The 14,385-nt window shown below is 48.9% G+C and overlaps 1 long non-coding RNA gene across 1 annotated transcript in view; it reads right to left on the reverse strand.

Moving 5' to 3' along the window:
• Positions 1-9,455: 9,455 nt before the first annotated feature.
• The window catches only part of LOC131422062 (uncharacterized), a 32,790-nt gene continuing 27,860 nt past the window's right edge, over positions 9,456-14,385 (reverse strand). Inside the window, exons 2-3 of the long non-coding RNA XR_009224019.1 lie at positions 10,656-10,822; positions 9,456-9,646 (exon numbers count right to left, since the gene is read on the reverse strand). This is a non-coding gene — a long non-coding RNA (uncharacterized LOC131422062). The remainder of the gene's footprint in view (positions 9,647-10,655; positions 10,823-14,385) is intronic.

Raw genomic sequence — 14,385 nt, forward strand, 5'->3', positions numbered from 1 at the left:
CAACAGTATGGTATTGGCATAAAGGCAGACATAGAGACCAATGGCATAGAATAGCTAGCCCAGAAACAAACCCTGACATATATGGTCAAGTGATTTTTGACAAGGGTGCCAAGATAGTGCAATGGAGAAACGTTTCTTGTCAACAAATGGTACTGGGAAAACTGGATATCTGCATGCAAAAGAATGAACTTGGACCCTCATCCAACACCATATACAAAAATTAACTCAAGGATATAAATGTAAGACCTAAAATAAGAAAACTCTTAGAAGAAAACAGGACAAAATCTTTATGACACCGGACTTGCAAATGATTTCTTGGATATGACACCAAAGGCACAGGTAACGAAAGAAAAACAACGGACAACTTGGATTCCACGAAAATTTTATAAGTTGGTACATCAAGAGGCACTGTGCATAGAGTAAAAAGGCAACCCACAGAGTGGGAGAAAATATTTGCAAATCATATTTCTGACAAGAGACTGGTATCCGGAATATACAGAGATGTCTTAAAACTGAACAACTAAAAAACAAGCCAATTCAAATATGGGCAAAGGACTTGAAGAGACAGTTCTCCAAAGACTTATGAATGGCATATAAGCACATGAAAAGACGCTCAACACCACTAATCATTAGAGAAATGCAAATCAAAACCACAACGAGACACCACCTCACACCCACTAAGATGAGTGCTACAGGAAAGACAGAAAACAACATGTGTTGGACAGGATGTGGTGAAATGGGAATCCGTGTACACTGTTGATAGGAATGTAAAATGGTGCAGCCGCTATGGAAAACAGTATGAATGTTCCTCAAAAAATTGAACATAGAATTATCACATGATCCAGCAATTCCACTTCTGGATATACACCCAAAAGATCTGAAAGCAGAGCCTTGAAGAGAGATTTGTACACCCATGTTTATAGCAGTATTATTCACAATAGCTAAAACGTGGAAACAACCCCAGTGTCCACTGACACATGAATGGATACACAAAATGTAGTATATCCATACAACAGAATATTATTCAGCATTACAAAGGAAGCAAATTCTGCAATATGCTACATGTGTATTAACCTTGGGGACATTATGCTAACAGAAATAAGCCAGTCACAAAAAGAAAAATACTGTATGATTCCACTAACACGAGGAACTGAGATTAGTCAAAATCACAGAGATGGAAAGAGGAATGGTGGCTCCCAAGGGCTGGGGGAGGGGAGAAGGGAGACTTACTCTTTAATAGGTATAGAGTTTCAGATTTATAAGAGTAATGGGGATGAATGGTGGCGATGACTGTGCAACAGCGTAAATGTATTTAACGCCACTGAAGTATACACTTAAAAATGGTTAAGATGTCACGTTTTTTGTTATGTATATTTTAACTCAATATACAAAAAGAAAAAAAAAGAAATTAGCTATCAAGGCACAAAAAGACATAGTGGACTTTTAAATACATATTGTTAAGTGAAAGAACCCAACTGGAGAAGGTTATATACTCTGTTCCATAGTTTTCATATATTCCAATCACACGACATTCTAGACAAGGCAAAACCATAGAAACAGTATAAAGATCAGTGTTGCCAGAAGTTGGAAGGCAAGGGATGAAGAGGCAGAGCACAGGGAATTTAGGGCAATCCAATTCTTCTGTAGGCTCTGTCATGGTGGATACATGAGATTATGCATTTGTCAAAATCCAAGTACGTGACAGTGAGACAGTGAACCCTAATGTAAACCACTGACTTGGTTACGAACACTGTAGCAGCATCAGCTCCTCACTTGTAAGGAATGAACCGCACTAACACAGGTGGTCATGCAAGATGTTAACAGTAGGGGAAACTGTAGGGGAGGAGGGAGAAACGCTTTGCACTGTCTGCTGAATTTCTCTGTCCAACTAAAACTTTCCTAAAAACAATCTATTAATTAAAAATTAATCAATGCAAGGTAGGGAGTGAGTAGAAATATGGAGGAAACAAGAATATCAGAATATTAATGTGTTGGAGCTGGGTAATAGGGACATGGGGGGCTATCACACTTTTCTGTTTAATTTGTGTATGTTAAAGGTTTTCCACAATAAAACATTTTTAAACCTCCAGGTTAAATCTAGATTATATGTACAAAGAATAAAAGAATGTGAAGAAAACATATTTTTGAAGCAAGTACTCAAGGGGTACACTGAGGGAATGTGCAATCACACTGGATAGAGAGTGAACGTCCTGGTTCCACCAGGAAGGTTCAGAGCTCAGTGAGCAAGGCAGGGGACAGCACAGTCAGGGAAATGACAGATAATGAACACGGAAAAATGTTCGCCCTCGCTGGTCACAGAAATGCCAATGATGGGCCCTGACAGAACTGCCAGAAGATTTACAACGTTGTGACACTCACAGTTAGAGCAGGCTCAGGGACAGTGTACCACGTCCTGTGAGAAACCCAATCATCACCGGCTTTCTGGAGGGCAAACCTCTCAAACCCTGGAACTTGCAGGCCACTGGCCCGGCTGTTCTGTTGTACAGAATCGGTCCAAAAACAAAGGTATTGGGTAAAGATGATAGACTGAATAAACACATGTAGAGCCCCCTTGACATAAAATCCCTAAAAAATGACCCAAAGATTCCTTGATTGTTGAACAAATTCATAATAGCCCTGAGAACCATCAAGAGAGCTGACATTTTGAGGAAGACATCAAAGAGAGACAGCAGCTGGGGACCGGGGACCCCAGTGGGGAGCTCCTGGTGGGCCATGGAAACCAAGCCAGAGCGCCCTCTCCCTCTCCCCCTCCTCCCCCTGCCGCTCACCTAACACCTCCTGCATCGCCCCTCCACTCCCAGCCACTGCCCACATCACACTCCAGGAACACAGGAAGAGAGGCACAGGGTGCCCTTTCCACCAGCACATCTGTCCTCTTGTTCTCTGCACCTCCCCAGGCGGTGAAGCCCAGCCCTGCATCTCCTCAGGGCCCAGCATGCTCCTCCCTGACCCTCAGGCTCCTCCTCTCCATCCGGTCCTACCTGCAGCACCTGTTAGCTCATCTCCACCTTACAAACAAAACTCTCCCTTGGACGCATGCTCCTTTTTGGCTATTGTCCACTTTCCTGACTCCCCTTCATGGCTAAACCTCTTAAGTAAAGTGTCTCATCCCTACTGCCCTCCCATGGCTCCCCTTCACCCACTCTAGACCCAGCTTCATTCCCACCCTCTCAAGGAGACTGAGGTCACCAGTGATCCCCTGTGGCCGAGTCCAGCCATCTTTTCTCCATTCTGATCAGAGCTGTATCCCACCCAGCAGAGCACCCCTCCTTTCTGCAATACCCTTTCCCCTCGTGGCTCCTGCAACTCCATGCTCCAACCTTTCAGTCTCCTTTCCTGGACCCTCTTCAGCTGCACCTCTGTAAACACTGCCTGCTCCTAGGCTGGGCCCTCATCCTTTCTACAGCTGCAGTGTCTCCAGGAGACCTCATTCAATTCCATGGTTTTAAACATCTCTGACCTCATCCTGACTCTGCAGACACACTGATGCAACTTTAAGAGGATAGGTGCTGGCTCCCCAGTGTCAGCACCTAAGAAGTATTTCAGACTCGATTCCTTTCAAAATTTTACTGTCATATGAGTTCCAAAATAGCATCAAATATTTCCAAAAAGGAGGAAAAATTTGGCAACAATAAATAGTAGTGAACAAAGTAACCAATAAAACGTCTACTTGCATATAACCATCGTTGCTTGATGGGGAAAATAAGAACATAGAACTAAGTAAGATCAGACAGTCTCGAGCTGGGGAGTGGAAGGTGATGAGTTGGGAGTGTAGAACACAGGAACTGATCGATTCTAAGAATTTACAGAAAGAGAGGCAGAAATCGTTGTTCCTAAAAGCTGAAAGACACCCACTAGAAGAATAGAAAAATCATGAGAAAGCCTAACAAATTAAAAATTAAATTAAATGGTAGACTCAACTTCCAATTTATTGATAATCACAATTGTAAATGGATCAAATTGCTCTATAAAAAGATGAAGGCTCTCAAGTTGAGTTAAAATATAGTTATAAAATAAAGGTATATAATATGGTTGAAAATAAGGAGATAAAGAAATAAGACTTTAAATGGGACAAAAAGGGGTTCTCTGTGTTGATAACTGTCAGGAACACATACACCTAACAATATGGTCTTGAAACATAAAGCAAAACTGGACAAACAAGAAGACACAGGCACCTCAAGAATCACAGGGAAACCTACCTTACCTCTCTTAGAAATCCACAAGTCAACTGATACAGTAAGTTAGGAAACAGATCTGATGATGAACACAAAAAAGCTAGATCTAGACTCAGCCCAAGGGACAACAACATAAGCAACTAGTGGAGAGGAAACATTCTTCTCAAACCACAATGAAACAGTCACCACAATGGACTGTGTGCTAAGCCACAGTGAAATCTCTAAAGAGTCCAAAAAGCAGAAATCTATGTGACCATATTACCGGACCTTAAAACAATAAAAGTAAAAAATAATCACAAAATATTGGCTCCCCTCCCCCAACCTATCCACTTGAAAATCTATCCAAACCCTTCTAAATCTCTCAGGTTAAAGAGGGAATCCAGACAGACAGGACAACCTCTTTAGAAATGAATAGCAATGAGAGGAGCATGAGACAAATCTATGGCGTGGGGACAAAGGAAGAGAAGAAGGGACACAGCCTCCACTGCAAGTATCAGGGAATATCAACTGTACACGAAGAAGCTGAGCACTTCCCTCCAGGAGCCAGAACAACACCACAATAAAACCAACATCAGCAGAATGAAGTGAGGATTCACAAGACAAGAACAACAATGTAGACCTGAGCAATGGAGTCAAGGGCTGACTGTCTGGAAAGACCTGTACCAGTGAGAAACCTTGCGCAATCTGACCAAAAGGAACAGACAAAGGCACCAAACTGTACCATCAGGTACAAGAAACTACAGAAACAGCTTTAACGTGATAGGAGAACATAGGGGATAACTCTGACCAGGACATCAGCGGTCCTCAACTGGAGCTGTCCTTCCCCCGGGATGCATCTGGAAACACGCAGGATGGGTTTTGTTTCTTGCTTTGTGTTTTCTTAATGGTTGTTGCCCTGGGGGTCCGGGAGGTCCTGAACAGCCTGTCATATAGAGCCGTTTCCCTCCTGAAGTGTTACTGACATCTGGGAAGACAAGCACTGATCCAGATTAAATGAACAATGTGGTAGGGAAATGTTCTCCATGGGTGTATAACAGGCAAAAGATGGTACCCTCAATACATAAGGAATATCGAGAAACCAATGTTTACAAGGACTAAACTGTAAAAGAGCAGGAAAATCAGAAATGTAGCCAATAAACACACCAACAATATTCCAACCTATTTGTACAGGTAGAGAAATATGTATGTAAAGCACAGGAAATAGTCTAGGAGATTACACACCAAATTTTACTACCAACAAGGAATAAAAGTTGGGAGGTACGTGAGAAATAGGAGTTTTTACCACTTGTTAGCTTGTATATTTCTGGAGTGTTTTAATTTTTACAAAAGAGAATGTATTCTACTCAAAAAGATGTTTCAAATTTTAAAGAAATTATTAAAATGTTCAAAATGACTTCAGTTCAAGGATATTCATTAAAACATGAAGGGAAAGAACCCCCCCATGACTTTAAGAGTCTCCTGTAACTATTCTAATAGTTACTATGTCGATTTTATTTCACATTTAGATCCTAACTCATTGGAATTTACATTTGTTTGAGGGATGCAACAGAAGCTGATTTTCTCCTGTTCAAGTGGAAAACCAACCATCCAGGAACCATTCATTGCGTAGGTCTGGCTTTCCCAGCAGACCTGCAATGCCTCCTTCCCCACCTGCTAAACCCTGACAACTACCGCTGCCTCTCGAGCGCCCTAAAGCGAGCGGAGTGAGCTCTGCAACCTGGGCTCCCTGTCTACGAGGGGCGGCTACCAGCAGAGCCTTCTCCCAAGACAGCAGCAGGCATGCTGCACACAGAAGTGCTCAGGGGCCGTCTGCTGCGCAGCAGGAAACCCCTCATGATGAGCAGGCAGTGGGGGAGCCCCGAGCCCCAGGACTGACCTCGGCGGGGGGCACCAGGCTGCTAAGGCAGGGAGGCCCCTCCCTTCAGCTCGTCCAGCTCCTCCTGCAGCTTGTGCACCTGGCTGTCGGCGGCTGCCCCTCTTCAGCTGGCCGTTCTTCTCCACCTGCTCCCGCAGGCGGCACCCGTGCTCCTGTTCCCCCGGGAGCAGAAGCAATAGGAGTGCAGCAGTCGAGGAGATCTTGGGCCCCCAGTGCTGACAGGATGACCCCGCTGAGGGACGGAGGGCTGGTGTCGCTGTTCTCGCCCCGCACAGCTTCTGCTGCTGGCTTCAGGGTGACATCCGTCGGAGGGTGAAGGGGCTCTGGGAGGGTTTCTGAGGCATCATTGTGAATGATGAACTTGGGGGTTCTGGGCCAAGCTCTCATCAGGCCCCAGGCTGGTCCCGCTGCAGCTGGGCTCCACATCCTTCTTCAGCCTCTTTTGGTCAACAGCCTCTCAAGGGACAGATGGCCTCTCTTGAGTGTGCTCTGAGAAGAAACTGTAAGAAGGAAGCCAGCCAATAAATCTGCACGCCCCGATCCTGAGGGATAAAGTCACCCACGGAAATGCCACTCTTACCCAGCAGGCCCTGGCTGGGAAGAGGGGGTCTCATCGCCAGCATCTACAGCAGACTTGTTTGCATCTCCTTGGCTGCCTAATGCTGTGGAGGCCACACTGTCTCCTGGAGTTCCTTCCAGAGACTGCGCCCAATCCTGACTGGCAGCTCCCTGGGCGGCACTGGGTGCGTGTTCACCCTGCAGAGCGGGTTACTTCCACTTGCGGGACCACGGCTGGGCCCTCAGCTTTTCCCTCAAGGCCCACAATGAACTTGCAGCTCCTTTCGCATCTGCTTTACGCGCATCTTCCTCAGGCCCCCGGTGGCCTTCCTGATGTCTTTTCTCCTGGGGTGGCTGTGGCCTTCAGCCCCCCCGTCTCAGTCAGGTGGAAGATGGAGGGCGTGGCCATGGCTTGAGCACATAGTACTGATCCTCCAGCCTTTCCTAGAGCTGTTTTTGGTGAAATATTCACTACAGACGAAAGAATGCTTAGTGGGGTCCAGTCACCCCTGTGAACAGCTTTTAACCACTGGACCAGACGTTTTGAGCCCATTATGTGGAGCCTGCAAGGATAAATGAAAAAGTAATTAGAAAGAAAGAATTAAATGTTTCCCCCTAAAATAATCAGCTATAAAAGCAAAACAAGTGTGTTTGGGAACACCCACACCTGTAGCCACTTTGCCCATTTAAACCTTTAGTAAAGATTTAAGGAACACCTGCTTGCAACTTATTACTGGAATAGAAACATGAAAGACCCACTGTCTAACTTAAGGAGGTGACCGTCTGTAGGGCAGAGAAGGAAGGAAGGTGAGGACCTCCTCCCAGGCTGTGGTAAGTGCCCTGTAGGGACACAGACGTTCTGGCAGATAACACAGGATGGCATCAAGACAACAGGAAAGGCTTCAAAAAGCCTCAGAAATAGTTCTTAGAAGCTCATGGCTGCCCAATCCTCCTGCTGTCCCTAGGATGCAAGACTTTGGGTGCTAAAATGGGGAGGGTTGGTCCCCCTATTTCAAAGCCAGGCCAGGTGTTGGCCAGCAGAGCCTCCCAGGCACCCAGCAGGGCGCCTGGCCCCAGCTCTGCTCAAGCAGCTGAGGATGCGAGACCACCGCCAAGGGGAGGTCAGCCCCAAGAGCTGTGGATCAGTATTACTCCTGTCCTCCCACTACCAGGAGGAAAGCTGCTTCCTGTACAAATCAACCAGCCCCTGCAAGGTACTGACCAAGACACTTCATAATCTCTTCTCCTCATTAAGGTAAAATCTCTATTTAGACCAAACTGTGCATGTCGGGGGTTGGGGGGGTCTGTCCCGAGGGCTTTCTGTTCCACTTGAGGTCATCTAACCCCCCTGAGGCCACTGTGGACCAGAACAGGTGGATACTAGGTCCTCAGGGAGTTCCAAGCAACATGACTTTCTAACCTTTCTCAATGCTTTGTGACTAGTTACCAAAGGACTCCTACCTCATTTGCCCCCAGACCACATTAGACCATGACACATGCCAAGAGCCACCTTCTCTGCAGGGCTTTGCCTCATTCTCAAAACAGTTACAAAACTTTTGGGACACAGGCTCTGAAGGAAACCGTCAAGAAAGCATGGTGGCTGACCTCTGAAACAAGCTCATGTTACTAGTTCTTTGGATAGATTGTAACAACTTCCGAATTAGAACAAACCACTGTAAACCTTCAACAAGACTACAGACAACAAGTGGCATTCAGGTCTTTCAAAATTCAATAATAACCTGCAACATGAAACAAAATGATCTGCCAGGAGGTTTTCAAAGTAGAATGTCTTCAGCGCACTGTTCTGGGACCTCCAGTGTGGAGTCCGCAGGAAAGGACTCATTGAACTAGCTGAATTCCAGAAGCCCTCATGAAGGGAGCCAGGCCAGGGGGAAAGCAAACACCTCACCCTGCTGTAGGAGCCCAAGGATGATGTGTAGAGAGGAGCCCCTTCACCGAGTCCCCGAGGTAAGCCTCCCGGTGAGGAGTGGGCCGTGCCCTCCTCCACCCAGGATGCTGTCAGATGCAGAATCCAAGTCCACATGGTCAGCCTCCCTATGAGGAGTGGACCGTGCCCTGCTCCCCCAGGATGCTGTCAGATGCCCAGTCTGCAGGGTCAGCCTCCCCGTGAGGAGTGGGCCTCGCCCTGCTCCACCCAGGATGCTGTCAGATGCAGAGTCCCAAGCGTAAGTCTCCCCTTGAGGAGTGGGCTGAACCCTGCTCCTCCCAGGATGCTGTCTGAGTCCAAGTCCACAGGGTCAGCCTTCCCATGAGGAGTGGGCCTTGACCTGCTCTGCCCAGGATGCTGTCAGACACCTCTCCAGCACTCACCTCCACCTGCAGAGCCACCTTTCCCTGCACTGCCAGGAACCTTCTAGCAACAGAGCATCTGGGAGGTGTATCCATCCAGCAGGTACAAGCTGCATTTGCTCAGCCACATTCCTGATTGCAGAGATCAAGGCAGGCTCCTTGCCATCAAAAGAGCAGAAAAGTCACAACAAATCCAAGAAGATAGTGACCTAAGGAAGAGCGTTTCCAAACTATCCTGTTACTTGACATTGTTGGCCCTAGCCCAAATCAGTGGAGAGCAGGGTGGCTGCAGGGTAGGGGTGAGAGGGTGGTGGAGGCCATAAGGTGGGTGCTGGTGGCTGTGGGGTGGCCATGGTGGCCCGAGGTGCCCCGAGCAGAGACGGTGGCGCAGACCACAGCTACACAGCACCCAGCGCTGACTCACCTGCTGGACAGGCCCCAAGGACAAAGTGCTGCCCACCTCGGGCTGGACCTCATGGGGGGCTGACTGGGCAGTGGCGACCAGTTACCTGTGGAAGGAGACGGTGGTTTCTCCTCGTTGCCTGGCCAATGGGAGCAGATCGTGGCCGCACAGCGAACACCATCTCAGGCCTCTGGCTGTTGCACCGCCAGGCTCCGTCCCCCTCCTCACCACCTCTGAGTGGGACCACCACGAGGGTAGAGCTCTGGGCAACACTCTATGGGATGTGGAACTGGTCCCCGTGGCCTACAGGACAGCAAGATGGCAGCACTTACTCCAGCCACCCCCAGTGCGCAGTTCTGATCGTTCTTGAGCTTCTGTTAGTGTTTCTTTATATAAAAACAAGCCATTGCGGATGCATGCTTTTCTTTGCATGTTTGTCCTTGTAATGAGCAGTCAGACTCCGCACTTTTTGATGTGTGCTGACAGCTTACGCCTCTCCTCTCCCTCTTCCCCTCATGTCCACACCTGGACAAGCTGAAGAGCAAGTCCAGAGTCTCCTTTCTCTGGCATTGGCTTCGGATCCAACCACACAAGCCCCCGTATGTGTGCAGAACTCTCGCCCTGGTCTCACCCCTGGCAAAGATTTCTTGCTTTGACCAAACTTTAGTCAGGATCCTGAACCTTTTCCTAGGTTTGTGTGTGCACTTCCTTGTAAAATCCAGTTTTAGTAAGAACCTTGCTAAGTCAGTTTAAGCAGAACCCACACCCGTAGATCTGATCACCCTCGAGATCTGCTTGGGCTCCTCCACGTCCCCCACCATCCCTCAGGTGGTGTCTGATAACTCTGGCCTGTCTTCGGTAATAATCTTGTTAGGTCAGGTTAGCTAGAAACCCCAACATTTGTTTTTTCTCTTAGTAATTTTCCATCTCCTGACCCCCACAATGCTGCCTGGTCGTGAATGCTCACTTGCCCATGCTGCATTCAAAGTCGAGCCCAATCTCATTTCTCCCCAGCTGTGAATCCCATCACAGTGGTCTCTACTTATTGCAGTGGTTCTGAATAAAATATGCCTTACCATTTTTGACAAGTGTCATTGAATATTTTTTCTTTAAAACCTCCAACCACGATAAAAACCCAGGCCTGGCTTCTTTCCTTGCTCCCTCAAGCCATTTCAGAGCTGCTTGTGATTTTGACCCTGCTCTCCTCAGAGACGTCTATTATGTGAGTCATAAGACTTTTGCTAACTTCTGTGTGTGTGTGGAGGGGGACACACACCAGCATCAGTCTCTCCATGGCAACCATAACACTTACCAGTGAGCAGTCATATTTTGAAAGGAATCTCTTTCTCTGGGCGGTAGGTCTCAACAATGAGTTCAAAATATTCAGTGAACGATGTACTAAACAGATGTGCTGTCATCCAGGCTTTGTTGTTCCATTTGAGCATTGACTCTAAGTTAAAGTCACCGGATGCATTACCCCTAACAAGAGAGCGAGACTGTACAAAGGCCCGGGGGGGGGGGGGGTGGATTGGAGGGGGAGGGGAGAGAACAGGATCAGTTAGAGGAACCAGAGGTCAGAATGTGAGACAGGAGTTGGAGAAGGGGCCAGAGCAGTCGGTAACAGCACAGCAGCCGGGTCAAGGCCCTATGCACCATGTCTGGGGGTCAGGATCTTCTAATTGCAGTCAGTGTGGGAGCCCCATTTCTGCTTGGATCTCTGGGGGACAAGAAGGCAGTGTCTTACCAAGTCTGTCTGTCCACAGCTCCCAGACCCTGGCCAGGGAGCACGAAGCACTGATGCAGAAGTACCTGCACCTGCTGCAGATCGTGGAGACGAGAAGACAGTGGCCAAGCAGCTACGGCAGCAGATGGAGAATGGGGAGATCAATATCAAGCGGCTGAAGGCAGAGGTGACTGCTGACGAGGGGTGCAGAGGAGGCTGGCTGGGGTGCCCAGGGCACAGGCCCAACACCTCACACTCCAGGCTTCAGCAGGATCGGGGGGGCACATGACCGGCAGTGGGGACCAACTTCCAGCCACAACTAAGCCAGTCTCCAAAAGTAAATTTAGTGATGCTGGCAGAGTGGGAAGGGCCTTAGTCAGATCTGAGTTCAGATCTGCCACTTGACAGTTGCAACTTGGAGTGCGCCCTCCCATCCTCTATGCGTCCATTCCTTCATCTATAAAACAGCCTTTTTATACTTGCCTGACAAGGGTGTGAGGATTGAGTGAGGTTATTTATGGGCGAGTTTTTATTTACTCTGCTGATGACCACATTGAGTAAGCATCCCCACATTATCAGCTGAAGAGTCCGGGGACACAGAGTCCCTGGTAAGTCATCATAGTGTGGGCTCTTGGCTCAGTTCCAAGCAGTCGTTCTCTCTGCCTGTCATAAGAGCACCTACAGGGGCTCACCGGCTCCAGGCTCATCAGTCTGGAGGCCATGCTGTTGCTAAGTTAAGCCATCTAGAACTTCACTACTCAAAATGTGGTCCATGAAGCAAGAGCATGTTGGAAATGCAGAATCTCAGGCCCTGCCCAGACCTCCAGAATCAGAATCTGCACTTTCACAACAGCCCAGTCGATTGCCATTTACATTAAAGCTTGGGAGGCGCTGGCTCTCAGCCCCTTAGACGCCCCTCACCAGCTGTCTACCCCAGCGCCGAATGATGTGATTGCCTCTCCCCCCTCATCTCACCATGCTCACCAGATGCTCAGAGCCATTTGGCCACGTCACACGAGGACCGTGGACTCTGAGCTGAGGATGGGAAAATGGAAACATAGATTCTAACGAGGGTCAGATGTATGATTTGTAGGGCCTGAGGCAAGGGAAAAATGCAAGGCCTTGGGTGGAGTCGGGGAAGTCGACCTCCCCTTCTCACAGCCCACCAACCCACCCATGGCAGACAGGCGCCCCCCCCAATTTCAACCTCCAACCTCCTCTAACCTCTGTGCCATGATACACTTGGTACCTAGATGAGGGGTGGGCAAGATGTCCCTGCTGAGTCACCCACCTAGTGCCCAGGCATTGTCCCTCACCCTGCCCTGAGACACCATCGGGATTGCACTGCACCCACTCTTACTGCACCTACACCGAGGCTCCTGAAGAGGGTTGAGGGTGACTCACGGAGGGATGTGAGTTTTCCTTGCTGACTAGACCCATTTGCTCCCAGAGAGAGGGTAGAGGAGGTCATGGGTTCTGGGGTGCCAACGTGTGTGGAGCAAGCAGCTGAGAGACCATCCCAGTGAGGCAGCAGGAGGCAGGAACACATGGGGGCTGAGGCTCCAAGCCCCTGGGGAGTGCTCCATTGTCCCATCAGATGTTACTCATGAAAACAAATAAAAGAGAAATCGTTAAGAACTACAAGGTTACAACTGCGGAACTTGAAGCCCCAAGCACGGGGCCCTCTGAGCATAGGACCCCATCACATGACTTTGAAGCCAGCTCTGCCTGGAATGTTCAAAGATCTGAAGTTGCCAATTCCACCTTATGGTGCCGCTGCCAAGCTCTGAACTGATGGTCACGTCAGCTCGGAACTTGAGGTTGAACAAAAGGTTCAGATTCCACACACCTCCTCTACCCTGCACCAGGCACTGTCAGACATGCTTCCTTAGTCAGTCCCCATAGCTATAATCATAGGATTGAACGAGGAAGGGGGCTAAGAGAACTCAAGTCACCTGCCCAAGCTCACACAGCTGGGAGGTGGCACAGCCAGGACTAGAACCCACGTCTCCTTGTCTACTTGCTAGTCTTGCCACTCTACTCATAGCCTCTTCCCATGTCGCTCCTGGGATGGGGGCTTGTCCCGAGTCTAAACCATCTGGTTCATTCTGAGATCTATCCTAGCCCTACACATATCCCTGAAACCAAGCTGAGTCCTTGTTAGGGACCAGGGAATAGGTCTAGGGACCAGCACCAGGTTAGTGGCTTCATGATCGAGGGTGTCGGGTGTCATTCATTCACTCACTCACTCATTCACTAACTGCCTAAGATCAGCTGACCACTGCCTCATCCTCTCCCCCAGGCTCCTCTTCCCCCATCACTTGGGGATCCAGCCAGTGCTCCCTGGTCATGAGCTGTGCACCTCTTGGCCTTTGCACATGCTGGGGCTTCTGTTTGGAGTGCCCCTGCCACCCCCACGCTTCCCTGCCTGGTGGGATCCTACCAAGCTCGAATGCCTCCTCCTGGGGACTCTCATCCCAGAATGTTCTCCTTGCCCCCTGCTCCCACGGCTTTCCCACCCTCAGCATGCCATGTCAGAGCCAGGTCCTTGGGTGTCTGTCCCCAACCCGGCCTGGTGAGATCTCCTTGAAAGCAGTGGTGTCCTTTATCACTCTGTCCCTTCTGCCTCACACATAGTAGGTACTCTGTAAGGGCTTGATGAATGAATGGGCATCAGGCTCTGTGGCAGGCAGTAAAGAGATGGAAGATTCTACCCTTAAGGTCTGATTGGGGTAGAGTGTGATTGGTGCCATAATAGAGTTTGTGGTGTGAACCCAGCTAGAAAATGAGTCATTTTATGGCCAAAGAAGGTGCGGGTTCATGTCGCATATGGCCTTGAAAGGTTTCATGGGTTGGTAGGCCAGAGAAGGGGTGGGTGCAAAAGGCAGGGCCCTCTCTGGTGCTGGGGAGCACAAAACTGGTCAGTTTTGAGTGAAAGTGTGTGTGCGTGTGTGTGTGTGTTTGTCAGTGTGGCAGCAGAGGCCTGTTTGGTGGGAATTTGGAGCAACGTTTTCAACTGAGTGCATTACTCTCCAGGGCAAAGGATTTCTTTAAGAAGACTGAAAGATCAGCTTGGTAAAGCCTTCTGGCTGTAGTCTCTCTCTCTCACTGTCTCTCACTCTCTCTCGCTCTCACTCACACACACACATCCACATCCTGCAGGGCAGAGGGCACCTGTGTGCTCTGGAGGGGCTTTAGGAAGGTGAAACAGAGCCCATTTCCCAGGAAGTAGGCCATCAGGTAGGCAGGAGGCACTGAGAAGCCAAGTAAGTGATGAGTGACGCCCGTGACAAAGATAGAGGGTCTTAGAAAGTCAGAG

Source organism: Diceros bicornis, chromosome 26 (assembly GCF_020826845.1).
Source record: "Diceros bicornis minor isolate mBicDic1 chromosome 26, mDicBic1.mat.cur, whole genome shotgun sequence".
Classification (NCBI taxonomy): domain Eukaryota; kingdom Metazoa; phylum Chordata; class Mammalia; order Perissodactyla; family Rhinocerotidae; genus Diceros; species Diceros bicornis.